The sequence below is a fragment of the Harpia harpyja genome, chromosome 5 (assembly GCF_026419915.1).
Source record: "Harpia harpyja isolate bHarHar1 chromosome 5, bHarHar1 primary haplotype, whole genome shotgun sequence".
NCBI classification, from domain to species: Eukaryota; Metazoa; Chordata; class Aves; order Accipitriformes; family Accipitridae; genus Harpia; species Harpia harpyja.
The window spans coordinates 77,051,707-77,071,464 of NC_068944.1; the positions used below are offsets into that span (position 1 = coordinate 77,051,707).

Consider the following 19,758-nt stretch of genomic DNA (forward strand, 5'->3'; position numbering starts at 1 on the left):
ACCATGTTCTTTCTATCTAAAGTGACTTATTTTCAGATTAAAGGAAACAGCTGTGAGAAGGGAGAAAAGTCACTCTTCCCTAGAAGAGCACCACCAACAAAACGATTGCTGAACTCCGTTCTAAGGGAATAACCTCAAAACTTCAGGATGGTAAAACAAAGCAAGCAGAGAAGGACTCATGCAGCATCATGGCATGTTTCTGGAGAAGAGGAGGGTAAAAAATTAAATCATTGCAATAATTCTCACAACTGTTTATGGTCAAAATCAGCCTAGGAATGTCTGGCTTTCCTCTGCCACAGACTCCCCATATGACCTGGGGCAAAGCATTTCTTTGCCGTGTGCTGCCGTTCTCCCTTGCTATTGGGGGCTGTAGGAATTGCCTTGCTCGAGAGAGGTGTTCTGGGACTGAAGAATTTGGCTGCGATGGCACTGCTAATAAAACAGGGGACTGCCAAATGTGAACAGCTCGTCTCTGAAATGAAAGCCCTAGAAAAATCAATGAGGGGAGCGGGCAAATTCTAAAATAGCACGTGGCCATCAAAAAGTAAAATAGATCACAGGTCATTGCATTTAGAAATAACATTGCACCTGCAGAACTTTTGAACTTTGCTGGAAGCCTCTGCAGAGTATTTATGAACACACGTAGCATCGAGGAGTGAATTGTACACTGGTACCCAATGACTCAACAGCCAGGCTTTTCCGATTGATCTCAATGATTTATGGCAGGAGACAATGATAAGCCGTCTGATAAATGGCTTCTCCATTATCATAAACAGACATGTTCCAGCATACATTATAATTATATGTGGCTGGAAAGAGAAACCAAACACAAACATTATGGGGCTGAGTTTGGGTAAATGCTTTATTTAGTCTTAAGGCCATTTTTTTTTCCTTCCTTATTCAGGATTAATCCCACCTTCTGATGAAGGACTTCCAAGGTAAATTCAATAAGCTATACATTATGAGATCAACCTTGTATTACAGCATATAGAATATATGCTTAGGACAAATGACCTGTACCATTACAGCATCAGCCTTTAATTTCAGCACATAGAAAACACGCTTGGGTCAAATACAGCTATAGGAAAACCACAGATTTTCATTCATGTGAGCATCAAAGGAACAGATCCTAAAAGGTGCTCAGCACTCTCCGTTAGTTTCTGTGGTAGCCTGGAAACACTTGGCCTTTCAAGAATTAGACTTTGGAGATGATTTGAATTGCATGAATCTGCAAAATGAGGCTGGAAACACGCCATTGTGTGAACTTCTGAAGATTTTTTTTTTTTTTTTTATTTATCATTTCTGACATCGGTGAAAAGCTGACTTGGATCCTTGTATGTAAACGTATGAGACGTAGTCCCTGGGTGCTGGGAACATGGGGGCAAGAAGATAACCTACAGGTTTGGTCATTTGCTAGCTGGGATTATTTAGAAATGGCTGGTGAAGATGCCACCTTTTAGTGGGCTCATTGCTATGGGGAATTTTAAAAGTGGAAGGAGGGAGTGTTCCTGCAGGAGACTTTTTTTTTCTTCATTTCAAAATTTTTTTAATTTAAATTCAGGTGTAAGGGTCATTGATTCTGCTGCGAGAGTGGAGGATATGTGAGTTTGCCCCAACTCTGTCAGATTAGCAGATCTGATGCAAAACGAGTACTTGTGTAGACAGGAAGCTTAGGAGTTTCTCTACACTAAGCTTCAATTAATAAATCCCTTCACTGTGTAGCTTCGATATACCAAATACCCCGCAGAAGAGACTTGCAACAAGTTCCATATTTCTTCAGTATGGTTCTTAGCTCTCTTTTTGGGCTAGAAGTATTCAGTTCATTGAAATTAGACTTCAGTTTGTGGAAAAGGAGTGTTTTGCTATAAGAAGAAAAGGACTTTCGGTATTTTTGTGAAAAAACCCAAGCCACTATTACTTTAAAATTATTTTGAATTTTGAAAGATAACCTAGTGATATTAAAGCAATAGGAAAGCTGAAATGTAAGTTGAAATAAAATATAGTATTTTGACTGGCTTGAATTAAATTCACGTCTCATGCTTAACTGCTGGTTTGTGAAAGTAAACCTGGGATTTTGAGTTTATTTCAGGTTTTTGTGACAGCCAGTTGAGATATCTTAAACTTTTTTCCAGTATGGAAAATTGTTTTCTTGTTCAACTCTCTAGGTATCACCCCTGTGAAACGGGATAGACAATCCTAGACAATACAGAAGTATTTTACATTTCAAGCTCTGTTTGCCAGTACTCAGGCAAGGAGGTTTTTCTTGCTGTGTGCTTCCACTTTCTCCATTGATTTAGGAGTTCTCATTCTGAGCGCGTTGTAACTACAAGGAAATGAAATTCTCTTGCTTTCTGCTAAAATAAGGAGATTTACTTGGGGAAACAACTCCGTAAATACTACGTACTGCCATCTATAGCTCTGCTTGGGAAACACATTTGCAAGGCGAGCCCTGCAAATGAATCTGCTTTTACACCATCAAAGAAACCTTTTGTGCTAACCAAGGTTTTAAAAAAGTGGCTAGCAGTTTCCAACAGCTATTGTGGGAAAAGATGCTATAATTATTATTACCGTTGCTATTTTTAGAAGGTGTTCAGCACTTTCCCTCTTGTGAATACCGTTTCCAAACAAGGATAAAGAAGAGCTGAGAACTTGTTAGAGAGATTCCCTTTATGTGACCGTTTGGGATGCTCCGGTTTTGACTTCACTGGCAATAGCGTCACTCTGTGCCCCATCGTAATGCAGGCAGATACAACGCAGATCCCTCTAGGACAAACATCTTCAATGTTTTAACAGCTTCCTACTCGTTAAAATAATCTCCTCTCTGCCCCCCCCCTCGCCCCAGACAAAGTGCCTTTTGCTTTTATCCTCAGACTACTGGTTCTCAACCTCTGGTTCCTGGATCTCCATCAGCTTTTGGCCTTGCCATAGGAGGGGAAGTCCCTCTCCCTCCATATTCTGGCCAAAAATGATGTGTAAAGCTCCTGTGATCCCTACAAGAGTGTACGTGTCGGGGGAATGGACACATGGAGGAGGTTTGGGGAAGGGAGGAAAGGGGGCTGGAGCCACAGTGAATCTCGTGGTCAGTGTGGAGTGGGAAGGCAGCAGGAGGACTTCAGCATCATCTCCTCCCCACCCCTTCCCTTCCTAGGCAGCGAGGGGGGGAAGAGGAAAGATCAGGATCAGTACCAAGCTCTGGTGAAGGAGAGGAGATGTGGACATCTAGGTTTGGGGCTCCATCACTCCTTCCTGCTACCAGACCCAGCAACACAAATGCTTTCAGAGGGGATTTCTATCCTCTCCCCTGATGATCCAAGAGCTTTGGGACTCTGCTGATGGCTTGGCTTCCTCACCAACAGTGCAGCCACTTGCCTAAGCTCCAGCCACCATCACTGGCCATGCCCATGTATGTGCTGGTGCTTGTTCCCCTCACTAGGACCCCTCTTTTGGGCTCCATGTCCCCTGGCCCTGGTGTGAAAAGCAGGCTGGTTAGGGGAGAGGGCTGGAGTTAGGATTTTCCATGCTGTCACTTGGAAAGCTGGGCCTGCTGCCTTGCCTCACTTTACAACTCTATAAAATGGATTTAAGGCTAATTTCCTGGTTTAGAAGTCTCTCAGCATGTTGTCCAAGAATGGAGGTCTTTGACCAAAGGCACTCCTTCAACATAGACAATTCTTTCACTTAACAAATACAGACCATGCGAGGAAGAATAGGAGTTTTCTCTCGCCTTTAGGAGAGGCTCTGATTGCTGGGTTTGACATGTGATGATGTGAGCATTAACACTCCTGAACAGCCCCTGCCAGCTGAAACCACAGCTGGTAACAGGAATGAAAATTCATTAAAAAAAATTAAAAATCTACAACAACAGAAGTCAGGTAGAAACCACAAGCCAGCAGTCATGTGAGAGAAAGGCATGGGAAAATCTCTTTCAAGCCCCGTGTCCTGCTGAGTTATTCCATGTCACCCTTCGGCAAAAGGATGTGGCTGGCTGGAAATGGGAAATTTTCAAGCGGATCTTTAGCCAGACACAATGCAAGGTGTTATAGATGTAAACACAGTGGTATCTGTTGCTGGAGGGGAAGTAAACGGATTACTTACAAGCTGTCCTTCTTTGCAGTTATCCTCTTCAAACAGATCCCCTGGGAAGCCCAAACATTCCCTTTGTTTTCATTGCCATCCTCATTTACACCTCTGATGGCTGGGGATGCCACTGGCAGGAGGGGACTCTTCCAACAAACTGGGCTCAGTTTCTTTACGGTGCAATTATACTTCCAGCAGATTTTAGGGGCAGATATACTAACCCAATGGGACCAGAAGCCTACCTTCACAATGTGGGAGGTGGAAGGACAGAGTTAATAAACCTAAACCAGCTCTGAACAGCTACCAGCCCAAACACCCTATTTCCGTCAGTATTAGGTGCTTCAAAAGAAGGTGCAAAAATTGGGCAGATAGAAGATGTTTTGCGCTCTATTTCATGTCTCCCTCATGTACTTTGAAGTCTGAGACCGGCTTAGGCCCCTGAAGTGTGCAGCTTATTCCTTCTCCCAAAATCTCTTTGCAGATTCCCAGGGGTGTTACATTTAACCATAGATATTTCCCATCCCTTTTTGATCTTGACCAGTTTTGCCTCTGACAGCAAGAGGCATTTTCTGTACAAGAAGCATGGTCTAAATTCAAAGTCTGTGTAAGGGTAGAGGGATTGCTTATCTATATTGAGTTTGCTGTTTTCCTTTGTCAGAGAGAAGCAGAGAGTTACAGCTGGATCCAGCTCATGCCTTGCCATCTGCAAACCCAGACAGAAAACAGACTGTGGGCAAAGGCAACAAGAGTCTAGCAGAGAGGAGAACGATAGCTGTCTCTTGGTTGTGTTGTTGCACAGCAAAGCCAGTGTTTGTCATAAAACCCGCCCAGCACCTCCCTGAGAAGTCTTATGGGTGGGTTGGCCTTATTAGCACCATCGTGGTGGTCTGGGGATGATGTGTCCCAGAAGCTGTTGTGCCTTGTAACCTCTGTTTTTGCTAGTCTTATCTGCTTCTCTTTCCTCTGGCAATGACACTGGAAGGTCTTGATGGCACCCATAACTGCCCTGAGTAACTTCAGGAATACTCGCACCATATCGTGGTGGGACAGGGGTTGCCAGTTTGGGCTGAGCTCAGGCCTTTTGGTTATTTCTGCATTCTGTTATTCGGGCAAAATGGGCGTGGGATCTCTGTTGCAGGGCTTTCTGTGTCGTAAATAAACGGTACTGCCCCAGGGCTGGGCAGCATGGTCCCAGCAAGGTCCCTACATGGGGAGGTGGCGGGGGGAAACCACCAATGCAAAGGTGTCTTTACATCTCACTGTGTTCCAGAGCTGTTGGCTCAGTGACTCCCTTCGGAGGCACTTTGGGAACTATGGAGACTGGCAAGGGGAAAAACCCTGTTAATGCAACTTCTCCGTCTCGTTCCATGGCATGGCTGTTCATCCAGACCTGCTCTCCAGCATGATACTCCCCTTTTTGCTTGAGGACCCAAGGGCTGCCCTTCTTCACCATGCGAGTGGGCCAGGATTGATAATGACCCAAAGACTGGTCAAACCAGTTGATGTAGATGTAGACTGGTACAAAATAGGCCATTCTCCCCAGGGATTATATGTTTCGGTTATGTTGGCAGGGTGGAAGGAAGGGTATATGTCTCCCCAAACTCAGATTTCAAGCGACCTGATGTGCTGAGAGCATCTCTTGCTCTGCAAACGGACTTCCTTGCTCTCGGAAGTATCCTGCAGCAGTGAGTTTCACAGGTCCCTGCGCATTATGGTAAAGTTATTTCCTCTTAATCACTTCACAGATGTGCAAACCCAGAGACCAGGTGAATTATTGCATTCGGTTACCTCAGCCAACTGCACACCCCAAATCCTCACATGCCCTGTTCACTGTTGCAGCTCACCCCCAGTTCTCCCTGGAGGGCACACAGTGAGAAACAGGGAGATCAGACCTCTCTTCTCTATGTTTTTAAGGTGTGGGTCATGTTTACATTCTTGTTAAATGAGGGTCTGGGGATTCATGGACCTCTCTACCTAGGGCTGCATAGAAATGGGCTGCAGTGAAATTTTTCATTGCATCGAGCCCTGTTCCCCATTCTCACAAAGATGAGATTTCCATCATGCCCCATCGCAGCAGTGGGAGCTGGAAATGGGTTTAGTTTGTCAGCGACGCTTTCTGGTACTTCTTCCTTGCGCTGAGCCTCTTTGCCCTACAACACAGGAGGGATGCTAGCTGCACCTTGCTCTGCCTGACCCCCCTAACCACAGGACAGGGAAGGCAAGTGCCCCCCACTTTCCCCACCACCCCAAAGGCATGGCAGAGCTGTCCCATGGGACTCACAGAGGCAGGACCTGCTGCTTTGCGTGGGCTCCTTTTGCCAAGCAGCCCGCGGTTCCCACCGAAGCTCTCTGCCCTCCTGCTTGCACCTGCGAGGGCTGGAGGAAGAGAAGCTGGAGAAAGAGAAGAAGAAATCCCTGGGGGACTCAGAGGAGCAGGGAAGCCTTCTTGAAGGAAAACAAACCAGCCAAACAAACTCCCGAAAGGCTGGAGAGCGAAAGGGAGAGATTTCCATTCGGAGTGTACACCGTGCTAATCCAGCATAGCCGCCTGTCGGCTAAAAACAAGCATTTCAGGCCCCAGCTGCCCCTTTGCTCCAATCTCTGCTTAACTGGAGATATCACAGATGCTTTTGGCCAGCAATGCTGCAGTGCTGGCTGGGGACGAGGAGAGGCTGGTTCGCCACGCTCCACCACAGCCAGGGCTTGCTCTTCAGCTCCCCTCAATGAATGATTTTCTCCCTTTTCCCCTTCGCCCAGAAGTTTGTGGGTTTTTTTGGAGAAGAAAAGGTTTGGAGGTGTGGAAATGGGGGTAAAAGGGCTGGATGAGGTGAAGGGGAGGGAGTGAAGGGGAAGAAGGCCAAGGGGAAGGGATGGAGGTGCCCTGGAGAGTCCCTGGGGAGAGGAATGGGGTGTTCTTCATCCTCCCTGAAGCAGAGGGACAGAAGGTGAGGGCAGCTGGGATTTTTACCTCTGCCCCTCGGGGCAGGTCTGTGCCCCACCACTGGTGGGGGGGGACAGCAGCCCCAGGCAGGGAGGAAGGTGGTTTTGTCAGGGAAAGGGGCTGGTTTTCTCCCCCTGGAGTAGAAATGGTTAAAAACAAGGGGCAGGTCCTGAAGTCTGGCAGGATGCTGAAGTCCCCTTGCTCTCCCCCCCTCCTTTCTCCAGCCTTATCCCTCTCCCCTCCATCCCCTTTCCACAGCCCCCTCTTTTTTCTCCTCGGGCTCCTCCTTACCAAAAGACCTTCCCCGGGCTGTAAACCCGAGGCAGCCCCTTTACCCCAAAGCTGCTGGGATGCAGCATGTACCTTTTACCCCAGCCCATGTCCTCCTCCTCCATCTCCTTAAACTCTCCCTTCCCCACCATCCCCCTGACACCCTGGGGTGTTGCGTTGGTGCCATACCCCCCCCCATAAACCCCCCCATATACGTCTGGGTTGATGGGAGCAAGGAGTTGGGGGGGGAATGCTAGGAAAAAGATTTAAAAAAAAAAGAAAATAAAATAAGAAAGGGTTAATGGCTGTTGCTGTCTCCTGCCTGGGCAACCCGTGTGCCGTGGTGCAAAACCACCGCCAAGCCGGGGTGTGCGGGGAGCTCCTGCCCAGCTATGGGGCAAGGGGAGGGGGGGGATTTGGCCGGTACCCCAGGGCTCCCCGCTGTCCTGTCCCATCTCCCGTCCCCCTTTCCCAGGCTGTCAGCTTCGGGGGAGCCCCAGCAATCCCTTCTCCCTCCCGGCACCCAAGGAGCGACGAGCCGCGTCCCTGCGCATCCCTCTGCGGGCGACAGGCACCTCTCCCCCGCTGAACCCCCGCAGGGTTGGTTGGTTTATTATTTTTTTGGGGGGGGGGGGGAAGCAGAGCCCCTGCCATCCCCCCCCCCCATCATCCCAGCTCCCTCTTCACCTCCTGGTTCCCTGCTTAGGGCTAAGCTGTCCCGGGGAGGCTGCGCTGCCCAGCCGCCAATGCACTCCGGCTCTCGCTGGCTCCTCTGCTCCATCCATCCATCCATCCATCCATCCATCCATCCATCCATCCTTCCTCTCCTCCTATAGGCTAGCGGAGCATGCCCGATGCGATACCGTGGCAGTTAGGGTCCTTGCCTATAGCTGCCTGTTTTACAAAGCTCCGATCTGTGCGTGTGCGTGTGTATGTGTGTGTGCATTTTATCCCTCCCTCCTATCCCTCCCTCCCTCCCTCTCTCTCTCTCTCACTCTAATGTGTGATCTGGAAAGCTTATAAAAGCCTGATGTAATCCTTAATGCAGCCCCTGGCTACAAAGACTGGATCTAGTTTCACAGAGAGAGATTCAGAAGCAGAATCTAAAAAAAAAAAAAAAAAAAAAAGTGGGGGGAGAAGAGAGAGAAAGAAAGAAAAGCAGACGAGTGGATTTTAAACAAACATATCTTTCTGAAGAAGACCATTCTCGCTCTTCGCTTCTGGGAAAGCTACTCTGAACCCTGCTGTATATTTTTTTTTAAAGGAGAAGACTTGATTGTCTGCCTGGATCTAATGATTTACTGGCTTTTAACTGCGTTTTTCCCCTCTCCTAAGGATTCCTCAAAAAACGGCTTAATTATTTTCAGCTTTTCTCTTCCACCTGCCTGTCTGCAGAGACACCAAAGGTTCTCCCTTCCTCTCCCTCCCCACCCCCATTTCTTTTAGGATTTTTTTTTTCCCTTTTCTGTTTAATACATACATATATATATATATATAAGTGTGTATGTATATATATATGTAGAGGCAAGAGTGGAGGGAGCGGAGGGAGAGAGCTCTGCCATCCTTTTGGACTTCACGCGCTGCCCAATGTTGGGCTGGTTACCCCTGGATATGTTGCTGGTTTCCATTTGGAATTTGACAAAGGGAAGAAGGAGGATATAAAACCTGGGGAGCTCTGCAAGGTAAGGGGCTCCCGGCCACCCTTCCTTCTTCATCGGAGGGGAGGGAGAAGGGGGGACATGACTTCTCAGGGCTGCGCTTTGCCTTGAGTGCGGGGGGGGGGGTCCTCTCTCCATCCCCAGGGGAGGCAGGGATGGGGCAGCGGTGGGCACCCGCTTCTCTGTTTTTGCCCCTGGAAATAGCACCCGGAGGATGTTTCGTCTCCTCCGCTCTGCAATTTGGACTGATAGAGCATAATCACTCCCTGCCATGGGAAGTTTTAACTTTCGTGCATGCGGGTCCTGTGGCAAACATGAAGCGGCGGTGGAAAATATTGATGTCTGCAGGATGCGGAGGGGGAATTGCATTTGTGTTCTGGGGAAAGGAGCTGGGGACTGGGTTGTTCCTGGGGGAGAAGGCAGCCAGGCGAGGGAAGAGGAGCGGGGGATCGCGACGGGAGAGCTGCAGAGCCAGTCGGGGCTGAACTGCAAAGTGCTGCGAAGCCGCGGTGCCTTCGCGGGCAGCCCTGGGGTCCGGGACTCCTCAGCCTGCAATGTTGGCAAACAAAGTCTCAGAGGGATAGGCAGCTGCCTGCCCCAGACATGAATCTGCCCCCATCCCAGCTCCTTGCCTTCCTCCTTTTCCTTGGAGAGTTTTGGAAGTGGGGGGGGGGGGGGTCCTTGCTTTGCCGCTTGTGTGGCACCTTTCCAGGGCTGGAGGTAATGTCTGGGGAGGCAATGAGCTCCTAATGTCGTCCGTCCCCCTCCTCCAAATGCCGTTTATCAGCACTTTGCTTCACACTGTAGGAGAAAATTAGCTTTTAGCCTATACAGAGATCAGAGTATGGCACAGACACACACACACGCTGCTCCTGGAGCTGGGCTCCTGGGGGATACTGGCACCCAGGCATGGCTTAGCCTTTCTTTGGGGGGGGGGGGGTTGGAAAGAGAAGGAGTCTCCATCAGGGATGCGTAATTACAAAGCATCTTGTTCTGAATCACCCTGTGTGGGAATGAATCGCAAAATTTGTCTCTCCCTCTTCCCCCACCGCCCCCTTCCCTTTCACGGCCTGACATTCGCTGATGGAGGGTGGCTGTTGATGCATCTTCAGACTTTTCGCAGAGAGGTGTTTCAGCCATGGCTCTGCCAAGGCTGGAAGGAAAAGCAGGGTGGAGGGCAGCAGGTAGAGGTTTCAAAGGGACTTTTCTTCAGCCTGGTTGTGCCCTGGTCCTGGCTGAGAGAAGGCATCAGTCCCCAACAATCGAAGGCACGGGTTGCGGATCAACTCTGCAAGGTACCTTCGGCTGTGACTCACGCTCATGTCCCTCATCCTGCCTTGGCCAAGGCAACAACCCCTGTGAATCAGTTGTACAGAGAGGAGGTGATGGGGAGGGGAGTATCAAGGCAAGGTCAAAGGGATGGAGGGCAAAAAAATACCACCACCCCCCCCAAGCTCTCCCTGACCACCCCATCCCTTTGGAGCTGGGGCTTTCCAGGGCTCAGGCTCAATCCAGCTCCAGCACTGGGTCTGGCGAGCGCCAGGGCCAGCTGACAGCTGATGGCTGAGGGAGGAGGAGGAGGGGAAGGATTGGGGGGGGGGGGGGTGAGGAAGAGCGAAGCTACTTTGACAGATGCCAAAACCTGCCTGCGCGGCAGAGGGAAAATCGCGACGCCTCGAAAGCCAGCGCTCCCTGGGAGGGTGCCGGGGGGTGGTCAGGGTGCAGGGTGCACCTCCCCGGCCCCTTTACCTGTTGATTAGCTATAGGATTTGCTCTCGCTTGGCCACGCAAAGCCTAAGGAAAGGCAGGAGGGATGAGCCCCGGGCACTCCGTGGAGTTGACTGGCGACCTCCGCCGCCGCGTAGCAGGGAGGACTGTGTATTAATGATGATGACTCTGCTTTGGCTGGTGCTGAAATATCTGTATTATCTATTATCAGCTGGGAGACGAGGCTGGAGGCTTCACAGAGCTGGGATCTCATCCAAAGCCCAGGCTGCTAAAGGAAACAAACAACTCCCCGTGCATATTAAGTGGGTCCCTAATTAATTAATGACTCATTAACCTGGGTCCTGCTGTCCTTACTGTGCCCAAGACCTCGCTGAGGAAGAGGAAGGAGGTTGCGAGGCAGAACGGGGGGAGGATTTTCCCCTCGGAGGGTGCTGAGGAATTGCACCAGCTCTCAGCCAAGCCGCACTGCCAGGGGACGGGGTGGCCACGGGTCTAAGCCAGGCAGGGGACAGGGGACAGGCAGAGGGCTGAGCAGGCAGGACAGCCTGCTCGGTGGCTCTCAGCTGCAGCAGAGGGACATGGGGACCGTGGGGAGGGGGGTGAAACCAGGGGACCCCCCCATGCTCCGTTCCGCATGTTAGAGCGGGGTCAGGGTGCAGCATCGCTTCTGCTGCAGAGGGCGAAGGGGAAGGCCAGGCAGAAACTGGGCAGGGGCAAGGCATTAGGCAGGGAAGGAGCAGGGCAGAGACATGGAAGGAGCAGGGCTCCTGGCCTTTTCCATGGCACTTGGGATGGTGTTGCAGGGATGATAGGGGCTTGGAGCTCCCCAGAATTGATTAGCGAAGATGGGCAGGCTCAGGGAAGGACTGGCTGCAAAGGAGGTGGGTTTCTGTTAATGAAGGATCTGTACCCCTGTTCTCCTTAGATAGGGGGAAACTGAGGCAGGGGAGGTGTGACAGACCCCATACCCAGGCTGGGGAGCGTTTGTGTGTGTGCGTGGAGACTCCCGAACCCCGGTCACACCCCCAAGGAGCAGCCAAAATCGGCCGCCACGGTGGGGGGAATCACCCCCCCCATCCCACTGCCCTGCCACCCCAAGGCGAGCTGCATTGCCCTCTGCCCCGCAGGCACTCCGAGGTGGTCTGGGACACACACAGAGCCCTTCTCTCCCTTGCAGAACCCCCTGCCCACCCCCCCTTTTGCAAGCACCCCAAACTTAGCAACACCCCCCCCCCCAACTCCTTCTTTCCCACAGCATCGGGGCTGTCCCTGCTACAACCCCGGGTGGGAAACGCTGGGAAAGAACGGGGAGTGTGTCTCAACCTTGTGTCAGGGTCGTGTACCCCCCCAATTCCCCCCCGGATCCAGCCGCTTTTGATAACGGAGGGGGGGGACCGGCCGGGGCTTGCGGCGAGCGGCGGGGAGATGGCGCTCGCAGCCCGGCTATCGCCGCCCGCCGCCCCCGGAGCTGCTCGGTACAGCCCGATGGAGCCTTGTTTCCCCCCCCTTCCTTATCACTTCCCCCCCCCCCCCAAAAAAAAAAATCCAACAAACCCACAACCAACCAAACCCACAACCCTGGGGGCTCGCAATAAGGGCTGCCCCGCACCCAAAACACGCTACCCCACGGGGTTTATTCCCCGCTCTGCGAGCATCACCTTCCCATTTTTATCGTGGGGTGTGTGTGTGTCCCCCATGTTTTTTTTTACCATACTCCCCCGCATGTTTTATCCACCCCACTTCTCCCCGAGCTCAACATCCTTGTGAAAGCTGCCACTGGCTTTCCCTGGGAATGCGAGTGGGATGTGCAGCTCTCTTCATCCCCATGCCCGGGGAGGGAAGGGGGTGGGAAAAGCAGCCCCCAGCCCCAAGGACTTGCTCGGAGGCCATGTGCGAGCTTTTGCTCCCTACAAGTAGGGAATGGGGTACTCAAAAGCTCTGCTCCTGGGAGTCAGCCCAGAGTATGGTCCAGCAGGGATCATGCCCATTCATTGCTTCTGGGGGGGGGAGGAAGATGATGGAGGGGCTTCCCGTGGTGCCTGTGTGGCTGCAGATGGCTTTTTCTTCCCCCTTTTTTGGGGGGGGAAAGGAGAGGGGGAAGCAGTGTAATCATAGAGCCAAATTTGCCTTCTGCAGCTCGAGTGTAGCACGCAGGAAATCCCCTGTCATCGATACCTGTTGCAGGGTATCAGCTTGGCTCATTAATTAGCTCCAGAAAACCTGCGCTGGTAAACAAATGAGTCAAAGCTTTTCTCTGGGCCTGATCCTGGGCTTGCAGCACGCTGATTGCCACCTTGCTAGGATAGGTGCAAAGAGAGAGGAGTATTTTCTTCAAGATGGATGACAGGCTGTCTCTGTAACTAGCTCGCCTCCTCCCCTTGGAGAAAATTCACATCCCCGAGCGAGCCTTCAAAGCGAAGGGAGCTGGCACCTGGCCTGGAGGTTTGCAGAAAACTGTCTTTCTCGGTGTCGCAGCACATATCGGAATGGCTCGATGTGGCTGCAGACGAAGCGCAGGGGTCCCTGGCACATCCCGGCGCTTGCCGTGCAAAGGATGCTCCCATGTTCTTCTCGTGGATCCTTCCCCAAATTCCCTGGGCTTTCTGCTTGCCTGGGGTTTGCAGAAGGTGCTGGGATGAAAGAGGGCAAGAGGGGAATGCTTGTGTTTGAGTGAAACTGGACTAAGGCGTACATAACTTGCCAATGGGGGTTGATGTCCATCCAATATTTGGGTGGGGTGGGCATTTAGGGCTCTGAAGTATGGGAAGAAAGGGGCTGGGGCACAGTTCTCGGCCAAGGCGGGGACAGGGATCTCCTTCGTTGCATCTCAGTTGCTTTGAATCACGTCTCTGCCAGGGAAAACAGTATTTCAGTGTCCCATCTGCACTAGAGAGGCAGGAGCCCCTTTTAACTCGAGATGCACTCTTTTTCTTTAGATTCATGTGTGCCCCCCTCAGGTCCCCAATCCACAGGGGACCAGCCCTCTCAAGTCCCAGATCACCATGACAGGGACCTGTGGCAACCCTTGTTTCTCCCAGTCAGGGCCACCACAGATGTCATCCTGGTCTTTAGCATCCTCCAGCATCCTGGTACAGGAGGTCCCATCTGCCTTGTAACCCTTCTTAATGCTCCTGCTGCCCAAAAGGCAATTCTTCCACAACACCCCACCATCCCCAACCCGATACTGGTGGCATCTTATTAGAATGTAAGAAATCACCAACTGGAAGCCAAACTTCTCTCTTGGAGAGCAATCTGGCAGGCCAGCCCATGTGGAGAGTGTACATCCCTTTCTCTTACCTGTGCTTGGTGTGATAGTTGGCTTTTTAATATGGTTTGCAGTGTGCTGAGGCTACAAAACACAACAGCACATGTTAAAAAAAAAAAGGAAAATGAGCAGTAAATGAGGTCCCTTCAGAATGTCCATTTGTCGTCACATCTCGGGCTTAAGAAATTCCTTGCGGTGCCTCTTGGAGCGAGGGTTTTGTATTAGTCTGATTATGCTGAGATAATCTGTCATGTTGCTCCAGGAAGCTCTCAGGGAATGGAAAAAAAAAAAAAAAGGAAAGATAATATTTTAAATCAGAGGGCTGCTAGATTGGTGACTCTGTCTCGCAAAGACACACATCACTGCCCTCTTTATGAAAATTTAAATTGGTTACCTCTGTCAGGGAAAATGAGAGAAGATTTGCTGATTTTAATTTGTTGGAGCGAATCACCCCCTGCCAGTGTTATCAAAATTAAACTAGGGATGGTTTTCTACTTTCCTTCTCCTACTCCCTCTGCATTTTTTCTGAAATATCCCTTCATAAAACATTGATCAAGGAGTGACCAGCTGATGACAAATGAGCTGTTGAAACTGCAAGGCCTGCCTTGTTTGATGTCATGCCTTATCCCTGGGACAAGGGAGACTGGGGAAAGCAAACGGTATCTGGAGGAACAGAGACCTTGTAAGGCAATCTAGACTTTCTACCAGTTTTGAATATTTTGGGGTAAAAATTGAACCAAATGGCTGCAATCTTATGATGTGGTGCACTCTATGTTAGCCTGAAGTGCATGTATGAAGTACATAAAGTACTCCTTCCAGTAAGCATCATAGCTTTTAGGTGGTTTACTTCAGGTAGAGCTGCTGCTTACTGACTTGAGTTGGCCTGAGAGAAGGATGGAGGAATCCTGCATATATTTAGGACACCATTTTGTGTATGCTGTATGCATGGACCAGTATATATTATTGCCAAGCTCTTTTTCTGAACATCTAGTTTTGGTCAGAGGCAGGCTTTGTGATACCTCATCCTACAATTCCAGCACTCCCACCCGCACGCTCACCTTGTCTGCTACCTGTTATCAGGCTGGCTTTGCTAGATGGAGATGTTTCCTCAGGTTTTGAGCTCAGCTGGCCTATAATAAAGTCCTTGCTGTTTGCAAAATGGCTCTTTTCTTTCTTCCCTCTGCCAGATATTAGGACTAACCCATTCCTGGCAGACCTACCTATTCCATATTCATGGAGAGTTAGCATAGTTCTCTCTCTAAATGCTTTCAGGGTAGGGGTCATCACGATTTCCATGCTAGAATAGATCTGGAGATGAAACGCTTTGTCTCCATCCTGCCTGTGCTCCTGTCTTCTTGTGGACCTCTCAGCTGACCATTTAAGCCTACAGCTCCACAAGCCACTGAAAGTTTGGTCTACCCAATGCCAAACCCCGTGGCCTGATTTTAAAAGATGCTGTAGTGAAATCCTCACTATGGACCAAGGGTGTTGTAGGGCTGATCTCATCCACTGCCAAGCCACGTGTCCCAAGCCAGGGGTTCAGGTCACAGTTAATTTAGACATCGGTCTTTCCGCACTTCGGTGTTTTCATCTGCAAAATGGGGATGCCTGGCTTCCTCCTCCCCAATGGGGCTCTGTGCCAGCCGTTCAAATAGATTTGGTCAAACAACACCTTTTTTGGGATTCTGAGATGAAGGGCACCAGCCAAAACCCAGGTGTGAATTATTATTCTTGTGTTTTGACTGTGAATGCATGTCCACCCTTCAACTTTCCTCCTGAGTGATGTTTTCTTGCCCTTTTTCAATCCTTATTTTCTTGATGCCTTTCTACAACAGGGTTTTGAAGTATGCAGCTCTCCTGTACCAGCCTTGAGTTTCCTCTGGATTAAAGACTTGCTTTTTCAGGAGACCTTGCATAACACTTTGTCTTGCAAAATGGTCCTTTGTATAGTCCAGCCTACTTTGATATGCAAGTAGATTAAGCCTGGGGTAGGAGTCTGGTTTATACTATATGTTGTTTAGCAGCAATCTAACAATGGCTATCTTCTTGAAACAAATATCTGCTGGTTCCTGCAAATGAAAGTCAATACACCTTCAGAAGGAAATTTGTCCCGATGGGGTCTTTTGTATTGAAAGCCCTGTTGGTAGATTTATTCATTGTGCAGGTTTGTTCCCTTAACAAGTCAGTTATTCATTGGCCATTGCTTGAGGGTGTGTGGAATTTATGGTCATAGTCCTGTAATCAGATATTTTGTTATAGAGGGCTTTGCCACTGTGGAAGGTTTGAATAAATCACTATGCAGCAAAAATTGATCCTCTCACAATCTATTTCTGGACTCAACTCCTGCTTTAAGAGTATTTTCCCCCTTCTTGAACCATGCTACTAAAGCCTTTGCATGTTTGTGCTCTGGTCAGGTCTACCAAAGCTATGCATTCGTGCACATGCACAGACATACGCATACATTTAGGCATGTTTTCTGGGCATGACTTTTGTTCTAACCACGCTTGAGACACACGTTGTTGCCATTTCACAGACACACAAAAAAAAAAAAAAAAAAGAGTTTTTCTCTATCACCTGACTTAAGCATCTGGAAGTTGGAAAGGACTGCTTGAAAAGGGTTTAATCAAATGCCAGTGAAGAAAGGGAAATCTGATTTTGAGTTGCTGCACTGATGCCTTAAGTACTAAAGAGCTTGGCCTGCTAATCTCCACTTCTCAGATGTTGTTCTACAATCTTATCAGCCCTATTGAGCTGAAACAAGGGTTAATTGCTGACAAAAAGCTCCTCACCTTTGTGCATACAAAGAAAGGGGCAAGGGTGAGCACCTTGCTTTTTGGAGCTTAGTGCAAGCTTGCCAAAGGCAGGCAATGGTATGGGAATTTGGTTCTTGTATGTGCCCCAAGAGTATCTCTCTATGAAGGTAAAATTACAGCAAAGCCTATGATTTTTATGGCAGAAATCAGGGATGGGAGGAGAGAAAAATCTCTGTAACCTAGCAGCCTGCACAGCTGCTGTCTGCTAGGTCGTCGGTGATGTTAAATGTGTAAAAGGCAGTGAACCTCTTCCCTGTGAGCAGGGCTGAACTGTCTTGGCACTTACACTTGGGATGGAGCTTGACAGTGATGTGGTTAGTCAACGGTCTGACACGCTGCCTGCCTTGCAAGTGTTCCCTGAGGCACAGCATCTTTCTAGGGAAACTCTGACGGCTCTAGGGGTGGGTTTCAATTTAGGAAGAGTGCGTGACAAAGGACATTTAGTGTCTGGTCTGCTCTGGTGAGTGAAGCCAGCCTGAAAGAGGGTAAGACTTTGTGATAAGGACCATGTGGATTATGTCTGTAGGGCATGTGGGTCGACGAACACATGGGTGCTTATGGGAGAGGAGACCAGTGGGTCTCTGAGCTTCCCACAGCTCAGTAGAGGCAGCAGATGTAACACAGCACTGCCCTCCCAATCACCCATCTTAGCACTTGCAGGTCAGCCATCAGGCCAAGCGAAGGAATAAGTAAATAGTGAATGTATATTTACTTCATATTCTGAATGCTTAAAAAATGTTAAATATTGTCTGTCCTGTGTGACTTGCTGGCTCCTGCCAGCTTGGGGTTGTTAGATACGTTAATAGGGATAGCAATGCTGTCGGGACTTCCAGATTCTCCAGATGGAGATGATTCTGTTACCAGCAGGAGAGATGGTGACAATCAGAAGCGCAGCAAGGCTGGGAGGGCAAGGGGGAAGCCGGCAGAGATCCCAGCAAAATGCCAGTTAGCTGGGGGATCCAGTAAAGTAGGATGCCTGGAAATATCAGGAAGGCATCCTTTGCCGTGAGAGTTAGCATGTTGTAGATGTACCCAAGGCATCCCTCAGGGACTAGACAACTGCCTGTCTGTAGGCAGTGCCTGCAGGCATGGAAATGCCCCTGGAAGGGGAGGATTTGGTAGCAAGACCCTAAATGGGATAAGCCCAGTCCAGAGCCTGACCCTCTACCAGGACCAAGGAAGATGGTGGCATGGGTTGGAGGAGATTTCCAGAGGTCCCCTCCAACCTCAAGCATCTGCGATTCTGTGAAATGGGACATGAGTGCTGCAGACTTTGATGGTCCCACTGGACATAGCTGCCCTCAGGAGCTGCTCTTTGGCCTGTATATGGTGAGCAGAAGGCCTGCAGGGTATCTAAAGGTGTCTAGCAGGAGGTATTTGAAGGCTGTCTTGCAGGACAAACTCCAGGGTGGGACTGTACGAGAGCACGCTTTGGGCTTGGTATCTCGGAAGGGAGGAAATCTGATGGGGACTGAGGTCTGGGGGCTGAAAACTAAGGGTACTGAGGTATTTTGAGTGAGAGCAAAACCTTTTGTTACTGTGTGAGACAGCCTTAATATCCCTCAAGAAGCAGAGACTGCCCTTGCCCTGTGTTGGGACAAAGCCCTGGTTTGATGTCCTGTTGACCTAATCCTACTTTTCTGGACAAGGACCCTCTTGGTAAGTCCATGCCCCTCCATCTCTCTGGAGTCTTACACTGATTTTTTTGGCTGGGCTGTGGCCAGTGACAATGCTACAGCATCTTTAATCATAAATGTGCACACACCTTGCCCTAAGATGTGATACTTAGATTTTTTTACTTCTGTCACTGAAGCTTTGCTGTGAATAGCTTCCTCTGTTTTCCTGGGAAAAGCTGAGCATTCAGGCTTGTTCTGCCATTGAGGGGAGTTTTCTAGGATGTAGAAAGGGGGTATCCTCCACCGCAAGCTGAAACAGCTCCATCTTCGTGGTTCTGTGGGGCTTAAGGCTGGGGGGTCCCTCCCTTGCTTGGTCTGGGTTTTGACTTCTGATTAGTAGTAAAGGTCTTCACAAAAGGACCTCTAAGACCCTCCTACAGCGCCTGTGAGGATAGCACCTGAGTACCAACAGCATCAGGTACGACGTGGGATGTAGTGCTAGGGACGAGGAAGATGGCTGGTAAAGCTGGCCGTGGTTCCTAGCAGCTCCCAGCATGTGCAAGGACTATTTCTTGGGTTGGAGCTCGTCTTAAAAGGTTCAGGGAACTGAAACACCTCTCTCTTCCCTATCTTGAATAGGTCTCAAATGTGTTTATAGAGGAACCCACCACGATGTCTTCCATTTTGTGTGGTGAGGGGAATGTGGGACAAGGCAGTGACTTTTCTCACCTCCCTTCCCTTGCCCAAAAGCGTGGTTGGATCTAAATAGGACACGACTCTTCCCAGACCTGGAGTTGGGTCACCAGTCTCTGCTTGTATGCAGGTGACAGTGCTGGGGAGTGATAGGAAACCTGGTGCTAAATACAACTACCATGCACAACTAAATACATCAGATGCTCTACACCAGCCATGGCTGCCTTTCAAGTGGACTGAAAAAATATTCCTGTAACTTCCTGTACTCATAAATGCAGTTTATGAACCACAAGGTGCACAGCATGCCATAGCGATGTGGTTATTAAAACCCCAGCCTCCCACCTCAGATTACAACCCAAATGCTGTGTTTGTTTCCCACTTAATGCTGGCCCTCTGAGGTTTTCTTTTAGCGCTAAGCCCTTTTGAAGTTGCTGTTGATTAGAGAGCAGACAGCATAATCTCCCTGTGGAAGTTATTTGTAGCTGGGGAGGAGGAGGGGGGGGAAAGAAATCAGTCACCCTAGTGCAAATGCCAGAAATGGGGTGGAGAATTAATGATGCTGCTCAGCCATACTTTCCATTCAGTGGCCCATCCTGCCACTCAGATGTCCTTTTCTGAAAGTGTCTGTCTGATTGCTACAACTCCTTAGACAGTCAGAGAAGGAGTAATTGTAAGGGGGGGGGGTTAGCTGTGCAAA

At 49.7% G+C, this 19,758-nt stretch overlaps 1 protein-coding gene across 10 annotated transcripts in view; it reads left to right on the forward strand.

Annotated features, from left to right (window-relative positions):
* Nucleotides 1-8,007: 8,007 nt before the first annotated feature.
* The window catches only part of ADGRB1 (adhesion G protein-coupled receptor B1), a 284,922-nt gene continuing 273,171 nt past the window's right edge, over nucleotides 8,008-19,758 (forward strand). For 5 of the 10 annotated variants that reach the window (XM_052787758.1, XM_052787757.1, XM_052787766.1 and 2 more), the window contains exon 1: nucleotides 8,010-8,970. The gene's annotated coding sequence lies outside the window, so the exon portion shown is untranslated. Of the gene's footprint in view, nucleotides 8,971-19,758 lie in introns of all 10 variants that reach the window. The other 5 variants (XM_052787756.1, XM_052787762.1, XM_052787760.1 and 2 more) reach the window with 2 other exon arrangements.